Source organism: Homalodisca vitripennis, chromosome X (genome assembly GCF_021130785.1).
Source record: "Homalodisca vitripennis isolate AUS2020 chromosome X, UT_GWSS_2.1, whole genome shotgun sequence".
Classification (NCBI taxonomy): Eukaryota; Metazoa; Arthropoda; class Insecta; order Hemiptera; family Cicadellidae; genus Homalodisca; species Homalodisca vitripennis.
The window spans coordinates 51,830,658-51,850,412 of record NC_060215.1 but is presented as its reverse complement, the minus strand read 5'-3'; the positions used below and the strand labels follow the sequence as shown (position 1 = coordinate 51,850,412).

Genomic DNA, 19,755 nt, shown 5'->3' with positions numbered 1-19,755 from the left:
AAACTCCGAACTCCGTTACCCCGGTGCAGGTTTCGACCCGGGACCTTCCAAGGTCGTCTCCGGATATTAACATTCCTAAATCTGAAGTGTTAACACAGAAATTCAGTGACAACGAACACTTAATCCTGAAAATGGGATATCGCAACTAAAAATAAAAATGAAACACATTCTTGACCATGCAATACTAAAAGATATGCGACTATCCCATTACAAGACTGAAGTTTTTTCTCTGCACTCGACCCCTTTACCTTGTACAAAGACATCGGAACCTGCTTCATCCTCCGTCAAACACCAAACCACCTAAACTGAGATCGTCACACTTGTAGCTGGAGGGACAACTAGAAGGAAACTATTAATATTCGACCTTACGAAATGTGCGTTATCCTCCTCCAATATGATATCGGCAATCATTTCGCATATCCATACACCTTCAGTATCAACCATAGCAAACCCTCCAGAGACACTAACTGATGAGGAGACTGTTATCAGGGAGAATATATCTGTCTCCTCTCAAGAAAAAAATTAAGAAGAATAAAATAGGAAGAAAGATAAATAAGAAAAAAACACATTTAGTGAAAAAATACGGCCGAAAAACAAGTTAAAGGACCAAATACATTTTCATTCCATAGCGTCACCATGTCGGGTGACAGCCACACCCGACAATCGCCGGTCTTGTCGGAAAGCTGACAGGTCCAGGGACCGAGTGAGTGGTGTCTGTAAACACGGAGCCGGCCTGCTGCACATCGTCTCACCATCGAACAGCCCTCTCTCTGCGAACCACTGCTATGTCCTCAAAGCGGGCACCAATGATGTTCCAGCTGGGTAAGAGGAGGTAATATACAAACACACGGAGGGAATCCTTCAACAACTTAGCTCATCCTCCAAAGTGCTAGTAGCCACCCTTCCTCATCGCCATGACCTAGCTCCGAACAGTGCAACAAACAGTACGATCGGGATAGTGAATGGCTACATAACGCAGCTCTGCAATCGGCATAATGATGACAGGGTATTGGAGTTAAACTACATCCGACGTCCCAATTTTACTACCCACGGCATGCACTTGAGAATGTGCGGCAAGAGGCTTCTGGCACGACTGATTGCGGGGAGACTGGCCGACTTTGGTTCCTGTGAGAACCATCAACAACTGAACTCGGCGGCACCTTCTCCAGCGGCAGTGCAGCCTGTGGAGCCGATGACTTTTGTGTCCACTCCCTCGATACCAGTTCCTCTGCCTGAGATGCCAGGACCAGCTCCTTCGAGATTCACGCTGGTGGCAACTCCAATATGCGCGATGACACGTCCTGGCAACAAGACCTTTGCCGAGCCCGTTACCAGATATTGGTTCCATTTATGAATATTTATTAGATAATCAAGTTTTTCAAAGAATATGTTGCTACAGCTACTGATTGAACATAGTATATTTATAAATCTACTACGTTTGATCGGTTTTTAAATTTTTATGTTCGTACTAAAGTATTCTTATAGTAGGAAATTTACTATATAATTAAGATTTTCTTGAATTATGCAGATTAGTAAATTTGTGATTCGTTGTAAGAAATGCAAAATGCCCCCACATTAATTTAAATTTACACGTGTAAAAGAATTTTTCATGCGAAAATATATCGGGTACACGTGATCTTTCACAACTCCCGTAGTGTACACGATCGGGTACATACCGCACTGTCGTAAGGCGCGTTGTGCGCCCGATGGGGTACACGTTGCTATTGATTTCCTCATTGCGTTTTTTTTTGTAATCCTGTCTTGATGGTTTGTTAAATTTGACCTCGTGGTTAAATAAATATCTCGGACTCTCGTACGCCAGGTTAAGCGTACGATTCTGAAAGTAAATGAATTTTTAAGGTACACCTTGGGGTGCACGGAGGAACATTAAAATAGCATATGGATATAATCTGTGTTGTGCAAAATTGCGAATCCTATATAATTATCTCGTCATACTTAGATGTTTAACGTAAAAACTCGATTGCGGTCTTTTGTTTTTATTGTTGAAAAATGTAACGGCAACTAAAGAAGTCTGGAAATAAGCCGTCGACGTGAACGTTTTAATTGGAAATATAAGAAGGTAATTAGCAATAAAAATAATTTGGCATTGCCATGAATATGATTGTCAAACGCAGCTTGAGAAATATAAACTACCGTGTGGTTTTAAATATGAGCTATTGAATGTCTACAATAATAAACTATAAATAACTAGTTATTTCCTAGTTTAACGATATCTAAGAGTTTACGATGTCTATCGTATGTATGATCATCATACATACGTAAATGTGGTAGATTAATATTGAACTTGGTAATGATGCAACGAGCAGGATATAATAACAGAAAACATTTTTTTATATAAAAATATCCCCAGAAATCGGTTCGTCATATGTATCTAAATTTGTGACTACAATACCACAGTGCAGGCAACGACACAATAAATTCTTAATTGTTTCCATAAAAATCTTCCCGTTTTTTTTTTTTCTTTTTATTTCTATTTATCTAATATCAGCAGTATTTGAATTGCCTTATATAACACAACAAATACTTCACAGCTTTACAGTCCAACGTCTTTGTTATGTAAGAAGTGCACTTTGAACATTTCTCCACTCAGACATCAAGGATTTGTAGTCAGTGGTGTGAGAGGGTATCACTCACTCGAGCATGTTCGTTCACCCAAATATTCCGTACTTTTTTACAGCCAACAAAAGGTATAAAATTGCCATTATAGATTCAACCGGCTGTTTTGTAAAACAATAATGTAAAAACAGTAAATAGTTACAGTCAAAACAAACAGAAGTATATTAAATTTAAAGTATACAGTTTTAAATAATTGAAACGATAGGAATGTTTTGTTTTATGTTACAAGAAATATTTTGGGTTAAATATCAAATTATAGTTTTAATCTATAATAATTGTTTAACATGTCTAAAGCCACATCTGGCGTGGATTTGGTTTTGTTGCCTACTAAATTTTATTTTGTATTCGTATAAGTAATAATCAACATTACGTTTCTAAAGTGATCACCAATTTGAGACATCTATTTTAATGTTTAAGTAAAAGTTAGGACCCAATAAACAGACTTGTAATTTATCATCTGGTTTGTAACAAATAAAGCACATTTTCTTAGGTTTTACTGATAACTTTTAATTTTTCTTAAAGATTCTTTACTAATTAACAATAAAGTAAATCAACTAAATTAGTAAGTAAGTAGTAAAAATTGACATGCAATTTTTAAATTAATAGCTATCGAAATGAAAATTTATTTTTAAATATGTAGTGTTCTAGCTTACGACTTGAGAGCATATTATTCCAAGACTCTTATTTGAACAATGGTTTTATATGTAACTAATAAAACAAAAACATTAAAAATAAGAAAATTAAGAGATTTAATACTATGTAAGTTAGTTTATGTTTGTGTGGATGAGAGAAACAATTTCTTAAAATAGTTCGAAACACCACGTGCTATTTGTCAATAGGTGTTATATGAGGCGAAAATAGTAGAAATACTAAACTCCAGATATGGGTTACAAAGTACAGTGAGACTATAAATTCATGATTCTAAATAGGAAAACTGAGAAGTTTTTGTATGAATAACCAGCGCTCTGGTGTGCTGCTGAAAGAATATTGCTATTGCTTTATTGCTTTATTGAATTGCCAGGATTTATTTGATAATCATTCAAAGAGAATATGGAGTATGGGCTCTCAATCTATTTTTACCTAGATGAGATGTGTTTTAAACCTCATTAAATGCTATATTTCCTATTTACTAAATCATTTTGATTTATTATCCAATAAATCAAAAATAATCCATCTCTTATGAGAATATAAAGTATAACATATCATTCTAATGTACCATCTTATTTACAAAAATTAATCATCAAATGTGTTGGCAAACGTTAATCTTGAGAACGTCTCGACCAATTTGGCTATTTCTCTTTTTAATATATCCGTTGAAAGATTTGACGAATAAAAATAGGAAAAGTTTCCTGGAATATATAAGAATTTGGGATGATAATTATAAAACTTACTACACGTAATGAAAGTTAACTAACACTAAAAAGCTGTTGGCACTTCAGCTGAAGTTCACTAAAGATATTGACGCATTTGTTAACATTTTAATTCTTTTTAATATTAAGGACACGGTGCTTGATCAGTAGTGGAATGCATATAACAGAGACCCTATAACTTTTATTCCAGATTTCACTAACGAATAATCAGAAACATCTAATTGGAAATATTTTGATTAAGTTTTATTTTTGGAAGTTCTATTAAAACAATGTTATAGTACCCTCCTTAATGAACAAGGCTGTGAATGTTTAACATAAGGAAATAACAATTTGTTGGCTTCCTTAACATTGTGATAAGGTAAAAAAACAGTGGAAAAAAACCAACATGCCTCGACGAGCCATCAATGTCCAGAACAATAGGTCCAAAAAACAGCAAGAATCCTATAACAGAAAACTGGTTGTATGCGATTATTTTCAAATGTTACATGAACTTAGTAGAATTTTCACCTTATATCGGGAGTATATGGTTTTTCCCGTAGTATGCTTATTCGTCCTAAGTATGAATGTATATTTTATGCATCGGAATAATAAGCCAAACTACACTAAGGCATTGGACATATCTAAGACCGGAAGAAGACGTATATTGTCTTGATTGGGACAATAAAGCAACCGTAAATACATTAGGCTGACCGTGATTTTAAACAGCCTGTAGTAGACGCTATTGACCGAAGTAGGCTTCTCAATCCTTTAACTTAACATTTATTATATTTAATCCTTTTATTGCCTTATGATTCCCAATCCTACAAAACATATCACGGGTACTAAACGACTGTTTCCTTTCTTTTCTGCTTCCATCATTTCCCAAAAATCCTATTATATATATATATATATAATATTATTTAATATTAATTTATTATTATTATTATCAATAATTTTATGTATTAAAAGACGTACAGCCCAAGTATCAAAACTCTGTAAACGGGAGTGTCTAGTACTAATTGGGGGAACAAAAGACATTATTTTCCAAATGGGGGTGCTCATCACCATGCCCCTCCGTACCCAAAGCCAAAGTTTTGAAATGGTAACTAATATCTTGTGGCACCTTAAATTGAAGTTAATAAAATCAAGACAATATATACATATGTAGGTCTCAGAAACCCTTTTCCATTAAAAAGGCTCTATTTCCCGTTCTTGCAGTCTTCTTCCAGTCTTAGATATGTCCAATGCCTTAGTGTAGTTTGGCTTATTGTTCCGATGCATAAAATATACATTCTTACTTATATATCCAGTTTTCTGTTATAGGATTCTTGCTGTTTTTCGGACTTATTGTTCTGGACATTGATGGCTCGTTGAGGTATGTTAGTTTTTCGTCCACTGTTTTATATAGCTTATTGCAAGTATTTTATCCTCAAAATGTTTGAAAAATTTCAAATCACTAATAGTCGTGTTAAAATATTCAAATACAAATGTTATGTATGTATAGAGGAAATGCAGAAACACAAATTGTGAAGTAATAAAAAAATGATTCATTCTTCCTAAGCAGCTCACATCTGCGTATATATATATATATATATATATATATATATATATATATATATATATATATATATATATAAAGCAGACGCGTGTCATTGCACAAATATAAATGTAGAAAATACAAACTCTCCGAATTATCTGGATCCCCTCTCTGTCGTAAGAACCGTTAGTCACTACCAAGTATCTGCAAACAACGCAACAAACCTGATTAAGTTGATTTCGATGAAGCATATAGAGTTATATAAACTTTCTTATAGTGAAACATAGATTAAAAATTTACGAGTTTTTTGCTGGTCCCAATTTTTGGGACCACCGAAGGAGGACACAAAAAGGACATAAAAACCGTTTTAAAATTGGGTGTTGGGTATAGCAAATACATTACGTTAAGAATGCATTTTTATATTTGTATGTTATCATCGTATACCAATATACTAAACCAATAAGAGTGTTATATGATAATTGGCCTCACCACAGAAAAACATGATTGCTGCAAGAAGCACGTACACATGCAGTCAATCGTAGTCCGTGCAGCAGACAATAGTAACTGTCCATGCTAATCAAGTTCGTTAGCTGAACTCTATTGTGTTCCTTGATGACGTAAGAATTCGTATCAGAATGTCTTATTGTTCGAGAACGTGTTTATTGAGGTATTCTGGTGAGCTATATGCGGTAATTGGTTAGTTCACAGTCAGTATATAGTCGCTTTCAAGTCTCATATTCGTGTTGAACTTGCCAGGGACCAGTCGTGGACAAGATCTCAAGATGAATTTGATAGTTTTTGGTACTATCCTCTTTCTCCTAGCTGCGACGTCTCCCTCATTACAGAGGAAACCTTGTGGATATTTAAGTTATTTAGTGAGTATTTAATTTTTTTCATAGTGTATGTGTGATTAAAACAAATCTGATTCTGACTAAACATTCTAGTGTTTAATACTGTAATTAATGATATTTTGCAAATTGAATAATTATGACAATAAAAGTATAATAGAGAATTGCACATTTTTGATAAGCATTTGCGCAATGTTCCGCAAGTTTCTAGATAAGTATTTGATCCCTTTTAATAACTGTACGTTGGAGAACGAAGCCATTATACATAGGGTGCGTATAACCTAAACATTGTAGCCTTTAATATTTACTCTCCTCAATTGATACATACTCAGCTTTCATACATTTCAGTTTCAGCTATAATTCCAGTCGAAATATCAATAGTCGTTTACGCCTTATATTATAATATGTATGCTTGGTAATTGAGTCAACTTAAAAAATAGAGTCAAAATAGAGTTAGATAAAGATGCAATATTTTAAAATTAAGTGTTCTAAAGCATTTTGGTTTCTAATTTAACCTCAACTAACCATAACATACTTAATTATGTTTGTGTTTCAGTGCGGCCCATGTCGTCCTCCTTGTTGTAGGGGGTTTCAATGCATAAGAAAAGGAGGATTCTACTTCTGCATTGACCAGTGGGGAGATCAACCACTCTGATTATGGTAAGCTCGATTCTTAAATAGTACAAAAAGAGACATGAAGAATCTTTATTAATTTTTCGAAGCATCTATATGAATTTTTGAATAACATGGCAGTACCACGGTGGAATGGACGGGTGGGAATAGCAAATCTTTACTCGACATTCATTATGGCTCCTAGAATATAAGGTATTGGTAACTCATTGCCTCCAGAAATTCCAAGCATCTGGGAACAACATCAATTTGTTCTGCAATATAAAGGAGTGCACAAAATGTTGTAGTTTAACAGTTAGTCACATTAATGAATAATACACAGAAAACACTGCAAGATTGGTTTAATACAAAACTATAGTACACGTATTGTGCTCATAAATGTGGTTGTTGTTATGGTGGATGGCTAGCATGAAGCCAATCCTCCAATGCTATGGTGTTCAATGTTATTTTTGTAATTTGGTATATTATTCATAAGCTTTTGACAATCAGTCATGACATAATATGATAATAGCTAAAACGATATAGAACGTTCCTAGAGAAAACTTTGTTAATTTGACATCGTTTATGTGAGGTTAAGATTCGACTGATCACCAGAACAGGTAGTAACTGTCAATGTCGCTTTACCCCTTTGGAGAATATTCCGCATTGTACTGAACCAACTTTGCTTAAACTGCAGCCTTCTGATTTTACCAGCTCTGTACCGTTTTGTCCTGTACGACTTGCTTGCTAATAGTTGTAAGTTATTCATGATATGTTTTGCGGAGCTCTGATTCATGGAATGTAAGCTTGTGGTCAGTGACTGCATCTTGTAGAGTTAAAAACAGCTGTTAGGTTTTTTTTTACCAAAACCTGTAAAAGACAGTTTAGCCCAAATTGAAGACTTGTGCTGGATCTTGTGTAACTTCATGACCCACAAATGGTTACCACATATTATTTGTCTTGGTGAGCCGATGAATTTTAATTGTCATGCATAGTTCATTCATTATGGATGTGTGTGAGACTTAATGTGAGTCTCAGTGAATTTTAGTGATTGGGTTTCGATTAGAACATACAACATTAAGGTTTCTAATAACATTTATTATGCTTTATTTATTATGCTTTAATTCAATAAAATATCATTATTAAACATTAGCCTTAGTAGGAAAACTCTACTGGCGTAATTTGAGTGTAAACTTTCTTCCTCGTAAATAACAGCTTAAGGGGAGTCGGACTCCCATAAGAACGCAATGTTAACTATATGTTGCATAACTTGAAAACTATTTAAGATAGCTTACTGCTTTTGGTTTTATTTTGAAGATCATGTATTTTTCTAGTGCCCTAGGAGAGGTTTTTAGTCTTTTTCTTTTAATAAATAAATTATGAATTTTTAAAATTTTTGTGTTTAAAAATTTAAAATTTTAATATATAAATATTTTTAAATCAAATTAGGATAATTATATCCCAAAAAACTTTCCTAGGGCACTAGTATTTTAGCCAAGGAATGTGTGTTAAAAATTTCATTAAGATATCTCAATTGGTGTAGGCCTAAGTGTTCCAATAATTTTACTTTAGCTAAGTGTCCACTGTTGAATGTCAAAACAGCTTCAAATACACCAAATTTCAGGGTTTCAAGATTTACATATGTTCTTTTAGGTATTTTACTCCAGATAACATTGTTCAAAGATTCATTGGGGTTTTGGGATTTACCTCTGAGACATTTTTGCAACAGTTTTGGCTTGGCAAGATCCCTGAATATAGGTTTGATCTCTTGAAGTATCACCTCAGGCAAATGGAAGTGCTTGGTGTGGTCATAGGTATCATTTTCACGGGTTGCTTTTATGAGTCTGACTATAGTAGCGGGGCTGGATCGACTTTTTGGTGTGCAAGGTTATTTTAAATAATTTTTTTTCACTTATTTAGAATTTTCTGTACAATATGTGTTGTATATCGTTAGAAAGAGGAGATTCCAAAGAAAAAAAAGTGTTATAAACTAAAAATCACACAAAAAAAATTTATTCGGTCAGACTGCCCTTAAACTTTTGAGCTTTGCACGCAGGCACAAAGTTACAAAGTGTTAAGTCCCCATTTCGGAAGTAAAGCGCGAAATGTAACAACTGTTTGGTACGAGTAATATAGAAGGATACGAAGGAGATTACAACATGGATTATCCAAGGCAGAATTAGGATATGGTGTCAGCAGAAAAAGTGGCGAGTTTCACAAGCAGGAGGAATGGTAAATTTAGAGTCAATGTTTTACAAGAAAGCCACAACTTAGAACTTTAGGTTTTTCATGAAAACTTCGTACGACAGCATGGCTTCTCCGATACTGCTCTAACAACTTTTTCACACGGTCAAAAGGGCGGTTACCTCTTTATAATGGCTAACGAGATTATTTCAGCACCATTCTCGCTTTACTTCTCAAAAGGGTAACTTGACAATTTATCCTTCTGACAACAGTTGCTAATGCTTCGGAGTATCTATATTGTGATCCCCTACTCTTCAATATTACCCGTCTCAAACTTTTAAGTTACTGTTTGTTATAGAAAAATGAGCTCCGCTCTTTATTACTTACTCGTATTCTTAGTGATTCTAGTTATATCTTCAACTTACAAATAAGTGATTACAAGAACATTTTGATCTAACTGACTTTTAATGTACTGTAACTCAGTGTTTCAGAATCGCGGCTCAAGATTTACTACAAGGATGACATAAAGACATCTTCTATAACTACATATCCAAACTATATTACATGAATATTGTATTGAGCTGCGACTAAATGTTGATATAAAAGTAAAGGTAAAAAAACATAAATGTAATTTATTTGTTTAAAACCTCAATAGAAATATATGTGTGTGTATACAGCTCTGATATTAAATAGTTGACAAATTTAGTAACAGTAAAATATACTGTGAGATCAATTGACATTTGTGTCTTCGTGTCGGATGATGAAAGACTTATTCAAAGGGTAGTTTTATTCATTAGTTGCAATAAACAAACGTGAGATGATGTTTTAGGAAATACTGTCTATCCTTTCTTCAGGTTCAAGTACACCGGCACTTTATCATAAGATTTTTCTGTTTTCTTCCTTTGTTAAAGATGGCACTTTTTAAGATATGAAAAATAAGGAAAAAGAAAAACTGAGAGACTTAGTTACTGTCGTAGATAGAAGCCTACTTTTTACCAGCTGAATAAATATTTATGTGCAAACACTAACGAGTATTAAAAGTAAAACAAATTAAACATTATATTTAAATTAAATTTTTGTAACTTTTTCATTTACACAATAATATTTAAAACAATTTTCACTATTGTTAAGTGCACTAGACGTCGTGGCCACATATCCATTCTTCAATAAAATAACTCTCTTATATAGTAGTTGAGTAATCATTGTTCCTGTTTTTAAAAACACGGACAAAATTAATACTTTGAGAAAACAAGAATTAAATCAGAATAGAGTGCAACAGTTGCAAAATGAATCAAAGTTGAATCCAGGCGATTAAAGGTATAAAAATAATTAAGGCCCACTGAACAAAAGACATATGTAAAATAATGAATAATTTTGCCAGTTTAGCTGGAGTCCCCCTTAAGCATGATACTAAGGTCATTTGCCATAGATTACAAAATCATATAAAGAAGATCATATAATTAATTTTTCTAATCATAAGTCTGTTAGAGTGTGTAAGTGTGTTGGTGATTTTGGTATTAGTGCTAAAGCGCTAATGTCCCGCCAATTTCCCTTTCGTCATGTTTAAAACTGCTGAGAGCCTAATAAAATTAAAAAGGATCTGTGCATTCGGATGCGTTATTTTTTTCACTTTTCATTACTTGAACTGATTTGTTCAATTCTCCAATATTCCGGAACTCAAATAACTTTTTTGTGTATTATATAACACGGAAATTCAAAGATTCGTTATTTGTCCTATTATTTATACTCGTGGGTGGTTGTTCTTTGGTAATGATATTTAGTAAGAAAAACATTGGTTATCATATCCGAATAATATCTATCTAGTTTTTAGTCTACCTTAAAAAAGATCAAAATTGTTTGTTAATCAAAGACCAAAGCTTGATTTCATGTAGAACAATTAATATGTAAAACAGAGTTTTAATAATGCAGTAAATTATTTCAAGAACGTCAAATTTATAAAAGGGGAAGTGAAATCTATTGCTGAACAGGATGAAAAAAAAATCCGGAAAATTATATTAGTAATTGACTTTTTGGTTCTACCACCCATTGCAATCACAAGGAAGCACTAACCTCATGGGAAAGAATTTCTTTATATATTGTAACAGCCGTCGATCTTTTTCTTTTAATCTGCTAATGGATTTTTAAGATTGTTCTTCCTTTTTCTGCTTATACTTGTTATTCTCATATTGTATGAAATAATTATCACTGGTAACTCAATACATAAATATTTATCACTGTAAGAAAACTAGAAAAAGAGGCTGATAGTCTCAAATCTATGAGTCTAACGCTAAATTAAAAATTATTTACGTGTGTGATAGTTAGTTTTAAGTGTCATGCTAAGACAAATATAATCTGAGAAATCTTAGTCTCATTCCCACAAATATAGGTTCTGGTAAGGTTTGTTACTTTCGCTGTCGTTTACTCCAATTATTGAGTGACTACATCTCGTGAAGGAAGAAAGGAAGAGTCCAACGGAAGAAAAATTGTATATTTTGGTGACCACTCTAAATATATGAAAAGGAATAAACCTCATATACAAATAATTTTGCCAAGACGAATCGGTATTTTTCTCTTTAGATTTCATTTGAAAACTAAATTAGTTTCCTTAACTTATTTGAAATCCAACAAAATAAATCCTTATAGTAATAGCATTCAAATGAAGTGAATGGCTTCGTTAAACCAAGATTACAATGACACAATACGTAAATCATGAGTTAGAACTGAACGTATTCAATGTATGTAGGCTTAGCGCACTTATAACGATGCAGAGTGCGGCAAACGTTGATTTTATAGCAAGAATTCTGAAACTTGGATACATTCAGCACATATCACAAATACAGCTGCTAATTAGACAGGCAATTTATATTGGTATAGAAATAAAACACATATTCATTAGTATATTATTTTATAAACATATGGATACCTAGTTGAATAAAATAAAATGAATAAATAAATTAGGTTCTTAGTTGTATCTAAATCCGGCACATCATATTCATTATCAGAATGCGATAAATCATATAATTTAGTTACAAATACATTTATGAAAATATAATAAGAAGGAAAGCCTATCTGTGAAAATTTATGTATTTGTTCAGTAGCCAAGCTAAAATTTCCGTGCTTGCAGAAGGGTATTTTTTATTTAGCTATGGCGACAAATTAGTTATGTGTTTATCAGATACTACATCTTGTGGAAAATAGCTTTATTATTATAAATGCAGGATGATTTTCTCCTGTGAGGAATTCGGAAGTGCTTAAAGTCCTAGTTCCTGCTCTTCTGAAATTTTTCAAATAAGCCAATAGGATAAGTTGCGGTTTCAATTATTTCTGCACAATTAAATAATATTCTATTTAATTTGGTGGGCATGTAATACATTCCTCTACGGTAGTTATCATATCTTAGTGGTTCAGAGTTTATGAAATTCTTACTTTTATTTTTACTGAAGCTTTCCCTTCTATTTATGATTTTATGAATGAGGCAACAATTTTATCACATAATACATGCTACTCTCATAGTAATACTAGGTCTCGCCCCACAAGTAGAAGCTGTATTTTTCATTACACCTTGTAGTACTCTATTTAATTGAGCTCCATTTCACTTTCCGATTAGTGGAAAGTCTGAATTCTGACGCTGTCATAGACTTGACTCCTGGAATCTGTAGTCCACGTCTATCTGAAGAAACCCAAAGATGTCTGCGTCGAAGCAGCTCACAACCAACTCTTTGCTTCATTTCGATATCAGACACCTATACTACAAAAACATGTAATCTCTTGCAGTTTAAATGTTGTTATCGTTGGCTCGTCAGGTTCTCAATTGTCTGTGGATTAGAGTTCGTGGAATGGTGAAATAGAGCAGATCTGAAGATTGCATTAAATCAACCCCTTCGTTTGAACGGGTTGATTTAATGCAATGCAATCAATATGTTGATAACTACTTTATTTATTCATTTCTGTTAAAAAGCGTTTAAAGCGGACATTAATCGCATTTAACATTTATCATCGTTATACATGGTTAAAAATATTATCAGGTAACAGTGTATTTACAGAATAAAACACTTTAAAAACTTTTTTATAATATTTAATTGTTTTAAAAATCAAACTTTATCAAGTATCAAACTAAAAAGTTATACTTCATATATTTTGTTAACAGCCCCATTTAACGTCATACTTTTGTCTTGAGGAAACCTTCATCTTATTGTAAATATTATTGAAGTTCGGCTAAGAAAGCATAGCGTTTATATAAAATACCCCTTTTTGGTTTTTTAAACTTTGGTAGTTAATGTAATTATTTGTTTAATGTATATGGATCGAATTTATGAAACATGAAAACATAGTACTATCAAATATTTGTTGTAATTAAAGCTCATTACTCTAGATGTTTGTCGTAAAAATGCGAAAGTTGCAATTATTTTATGTATTTGTACACTGAATCCATATACAGGGTGACAATTAAGTCTGGAACCCCCTTTTTAATTTTTGAACCACAATAGAAAGAAATACCAAAGTTCAAACGTGCTTACTGGTGATAGTAACGCACACATCTGCCCAATTACCGACCAGATATTCCCTTTGGGGGACGGTCCACAAGGAGTCAGACAAAATTCTTAAATAGCAGCATAGGTCAAGTTTGGTATCAAATTAAAGGTCTCACTTAGCAGAGTACAATGCCGCAAACCGGACTCCCATCGTCTGGCAATGTCCTAGGCGGTTTTAAAACCATCCACTGCATTTTGAAAGTAGTCACGAGGAATATCTTGAGCTTCTTGGACTATGAGATTTCTTAGGTGCGCCAAATCTCGAGGCTTAGTACGATAAACTTTATCTTTGAGGTATCCCCAAAGAAAAAAATCCAGCGGAGATAAAGCAGGGGAACGAGCAGGCCACTCTACTGCACCACGTCTTCCAATCCATCTGTGATGGAATATTGTATCCAAGTATTCTCTAACAAGGAGAGCAAAGTGTGGTGGCGCGCCATCTTGTTGGAAATAAATTCTTTGAAATTGTCGACCAAGAGCAGTTTGTAGTGCAGGAATTATCTCATTTTGGAGCATTGCTAGATACGAGTCACCATTTAAATTACCATTGATAAATAATGGGCCCATAATTTGATTTCCTATAATACCTGCCCAAACGTTAAGTTTCTGTGGATGCTGTGTATGACTCAATCTGCCACTTTCACATTCTAACAGTAATTGTGTTATTGGTAATAATTATTGATTCCTGGCTTTGATTACTACATTGTTAGATGATGGGAGGGGAACATTTTGAACACTTACTTTGATCACAGGTACTTAAAAATTGGTGTTTACTTGTAATACTTAATAATTTACATTGTTAAATTGTTTTAAAATTCAAATAGCTATAACTACTGAATAAATCCACCTTTTGAAGTCCGGTTTGCGGCATTGTACTCTGCTAAGTGAGACCTTTAATTTGATACCAAACTTGACCTATGCTGCTATTTAAGAATTTTGTCTGACTCCTTGTGGACCGTCCTCCAAAGGGAATATCTGGTCGGTAATTGGGCAGATGTGTGCGTTACTATCACCAGTAAGCACGTTTGAACTTTGGTATTTCTTTCTATTGTGGTTCAAAAATTAAAAAGGGGGTTCCAGACTTAATTGTCACCCTGTATATATATATATATATATATATATATTAGCCTATTAACTGTATATAATTTTTACACATACTATAATTAACAATTAATTTATTTTAAAGGTTATTGAAATATCTAAAAACTTTTAGAGATTACTGTTGGAATGTTTTATATATAATGGTAATATAATAATATAATACAATCGTGCTGCTTTAATGTAGAAGAAAAAGTCCGTAATGCGACTGTCAAAGCAGCCGTGATCATGGCAGCTGGGTCACCACCACCTCCAAGCAATTAAAAAATGTAAATTATCAGTCAAATTACTAAAGTTTACCAGCTGGATACTTGTAAACTTTTAATTTTCAATTAAATGTTTTTCTTATGAAATGGACTCTTTGTTTGTTAGATACAATCATCAAATTTTGGAATGTATTAATTTTCAAATAACATTTTCACACTATATATCTTGTTATCATTACTAATGATCGCCTAACCCAAACAAGTGTTATACATTGACAGCCAACTAATATGCAGAAGAAGAATTTATTATTAATAATATATTATATGGACAAAGAACATTTATAAGTATTATTATTTTGATTTTGGGTAGAGTTATGTACCTATTTTATAGTTTTAACCGTAATAATGGAAGCATTAGGCAGTATTTTTCAGAAAGAAACTATCAAATCGGATTCATGTTAGTAAAGAGACTTATTTGGACATGTAAATTTAAAGAAATGCCGTACAGCTAGTGAAAATCCAAACTATTGGAGGTTTTACAACACGTAAGTTTTGTGATTATCAGACTTTCGAATCTTTTTAACGTTTCTGTATTTTAAAGATTTGTAGTGTTTCTTCACTATCTAAGTGAAGCTACAGAGGTTTTAAAACTATTTCAAAAGTGTGATTTCTAGTAAAATTTAAATTTTAAAAGATTTTTTATATAGTTTTCCATTTTGATTTTTTTTTATACATAAAAAACTGGATTTGGAGTACTGTTGATCAGATTTTAGTTAATTTAGTTTAGAGAGAGAACAGGTTTTATTCGTAAGAAAGGCAATAGGTTTGTAAAAATAATGAATTTAATAGTTTTAAAAGACTGAGCTTTAGCGAAGCCTATCATTCGTGGGGCTGGATAAATCTGATTTATGTCTATCTATACGACATAGACTGACATTGTCTGTCCGCACGATATTTCGAACACTAACTGACCTATAGACTAGAAATTGTGGATGAAGCTTCAATTTGTATATGACCTACAATATATTGATGGTAGTGCATGTCACTCATTGAATTTGGCTTAGCGTTAAGCCAATAAATTTACATTGGTCTCATAGTTAACCATAGTGGTAACGAGAAAATAGTAGAATAAATAAATTTGTAAACAAACCCCATACACCCATAAGAGACTCACACTTGTGACATGTAGTACTTGTAGCATATCTATCCCAATACATAAAACATCATTTTATAGTGACTTGGTGTTTAGACTTCTATTATATAAAATCTAACGCGAATCCCACTTAAATGAAAACAATCTGAATGTATGGACAACGTAGTTTTGGAAAGATTTCATATATATGTTTTAATTTTTACATGAAACATTGTTTGTACAACCTTCAAATACGTTTTTGTATGATTGCCTTTCTGTCTATCTGTCTGCAGGACATCTCGAGAATTAAATCTGTTATATATCTGAAATTCTGCATGCAACCTTAGGGAAGCCTGGTAAGCGACACTTGGTGTGGCGTACTTGAACCTAATTATAACTATAATTTAATTACTTTAAAACCATAATTAATGTGTGTGTTCAAATACTGTACAAGTTAAAATACAGTTTTACTACATAACCAGTTCCTCATTCCTTGGCCATGAAGAAAAAATCATTGCAAGCAGTCAGTAAGCGAGTCTGCAGTAAGTGTAAAGACCTGAGGTATGGTAAACGAATGTACAGAAACATTCACGATTAGTGTGGTAATCTCAAGATGAAAATAATATTTATTTTAGTCGTAGTTGAACCTTGTGCAATATCCAATAAACTAATCTAGTAAGTATTTCAACAAGATTGAGAGGGTATGAATATAATACAAAACAGTGCAATCTGAGACTACTTATAAAAAAAAAACACGTGCTATATATAAAATATAAGGTTTAATCTGTTCTACAAAATTTGAACATGAAATCATATTAAATTGTATACCAACCCAGGCCTTGATATAATGAAGGAAAGATAATTTCTAGTAAGTAGTTCAACAAGATTGATAGAACATGAAGATAATAAATAACCAGTACAATCTGAGACTAACGTGTTATTTATTAAAGCCATGATTTAATCAGTTCTTTGAAATTCAAACGACATCATATCAAATTGTATCTCATCCTAGACCTTCATACTGATGCATACTCTCCTAGTAAGTAGTTCAACAAGATTGATAGAACATGAAGATAATAAATAACCAGTACAATCTGAGACTAACGTGTTATTTATTAAAGCCATGATTTAATCAGTTCTTTGAAATTCAAACGACATCATATCAAATTGTATCTCATCCTAGACCTTCATACTGATGCATACTTTCCTAGTAAGTAGTTCAACAAGATTGATAGAACATGAAGATAATAAATAACCAGTACAATCTGAGACTAACGTGTTATTTATTACAGCCATGGTTTAATCAGTTCTTTGAAATTCAAACATGACATCATATTAAATTGTATTTCATCCTAGACCTTCATACTGATGCATACTTTCCTAGTAAGTAGTTCAACAAGATTGATAGAACATGAAGATAATAAATAACCAGTACAATCTGAGAATAACGTGTTATTTATTACAGCCATGGTTTAATCAGTTCTTTGAAATTCAAACATGACATCATATTAAATTGTATTTCATCCTAGACCTTCATACTGATGCATACTTTCCTAGTAAATAGTTCAACAAGATTGATAGAACATGAAGATAACAAATAACCAGTATAATCTGAGACTAACGTGTTATTTATTAAAGCTGTGTTTTAAACTCGTCTTTAAAATTTGAACTTGAAATCATATTAAATTGTATCCCATTGTAAGCCTTCATACTGATGAATACTTTATAATAAGTAGTTCAGCAAAATTGATTAGAAATTAAGTAAACAAAAATAAGCTGTGCAATATGAAACTAATGTGTTGTTTATTAATGCCAGTCTACTCTTTTTTAAGGATAAAAAGATTATTGGAGTAGGTTAAACTGTATTTCACCCTAGGTCTTCATACTGATGGCCTTCCTGTTTGGTTTTATATAAACGCCCTACATACATGGAATCGTTATAATCGTTACATTTTTGTAACGTGCTCATCACATCATCTTTTGAATTCCTTTATAAGATACCATCTCACATAACTTTAATCGCAAGAACAAGCAGACCGAGCTAAATTGTCATGGCTTTTAATCAGTTCCTTATCAGCATATGCCTATATTGTATTAGGGTGTTACTAATTTAGACTATGTGAAATGCATGTATCGTAATCCGTAGAAGAGTCTTTGAAGTGGGATAATGATGCAATACGAATTAGATATTATCCCAATGAAATACAAACGAAGATGTGGACTGTACGTTCTTGATTTTGTTAACCAATCTTTAATTCAATACGATACCCTCTGAGCCAGTAGAGCTATGAAATAAAATTTATTTTAATAATATAACAAATTGCAATTATTGAAAGTACGATTGATTACCATATTTACTTGTACATGTTAAAAACGTTTAATTTAACAATGATAATTTTTATTTAGACCCAGTATACTTTTCTCCGTTACTCTGAAATTAACATATCACACAAATAAACTTAATATTAACTTAGCTTTTAGATACTTTGTTGATTATTTATTTATTTTGGAGAAATTGAGGTTCATAATAGAGCTCAAGGAAACTAATAAAATTATTTTTTTATATCACTTAAAAAATTTTTAAATAAGTATTAAGTTAAAATGTAGCATATTTAGGAAATCTGTCTCATCTGATCAGACTATATATTCTACGTCATTGCATCCATACAGAAAAAACTATATCGGCACAGAGTCCAATTATACCTTTTAAACGTGCCATTAAGCCCCTAAAATTATGAAATAGGAGTCAATATTATAAAGTAAATTGCCAATGTTTTTTAAATAAAAATAATAGAGAAAATTAATTTGTAAACCTAAAAATAAGAATTGTAAAAACGAACGACTACGATCGAGGAGAACCATAAGACCGTATGTTTGGCCAGACTATGCAACATTCCCTCAGCAAAATACTGAACGACTCAGGCATAAAATTAGCCTTTAAAACATGAAAAAGAACACGTAATATTTTAAGCAGAGGGGACAATGTAAAACGTAATACAATGGGCAGAATTGGTGGATATAAGTTAAAATGTGAGGAATGTAACATTTACACCGGGAAAACTGGTTGGATGTTTAAAACTAGATTAAGAAATATCGCTCGAATCAATGAGCAAATAAAGAAAAGTCGTCTTTCGCCCAACAGAAAATAACCTTCTTTTTGAAAATAACCACAACATGGAAGACATAGATACTAGTCTGGAGATTTTGCATGTTTGAAATAAGGGTCGGGAACTTGATACCCTGTAAGAATATGAAATTTATAGACATTTTCAAAACGAAGTCCCAAATTGTGCAATATTAAACAAAAATCTCCAATTCAGTTCCCTATATGCTTTTAACACGACCATCGGTCACAAGAATACTTTATTAAATACTGATAATAAGTCCAGTAGATAAGAACGGACTAGGAAGTAGTGTTGATGACTGGGGGGGGGGGGGGGGGGTGACATAAACTTCATCCCTCTGTTTCTGCGCTGCCGACCGGTCGGTTCTTGTCAGAGGTTATGCATGTGCGGCACGCCTACTATTTATATGTTTCTTAAAATATTTATCGTGTATTTGTTTCATTTATTAAATTGCATGTTTTATTATGTGGTTTTACGTTTTTTTTTAAATTATTTGAC

General features: G+C 32.7%; 1 long non-coding RNA gene across 1 annotated transcript; it reads left to right on the top strand.

The window, feature by feature from the left end:
* The first annotated feature begins 6,186 nt into the window (after positions 1–6,186).
* On the top strand, positions 6,187–9,790 carry LOC124368514. Its single transcript, XR_006922956.1, has 3 exons — positions 6,187–6,398; positions 6,928–7,031; positions 9,648–9,790. It is a non-coding gene; the product is annotated as an uncharacterized LOC124368514 (long non-coding RNA).
* Positions 9,791–19,755: the final 9,965 nt, after the last annotated feature.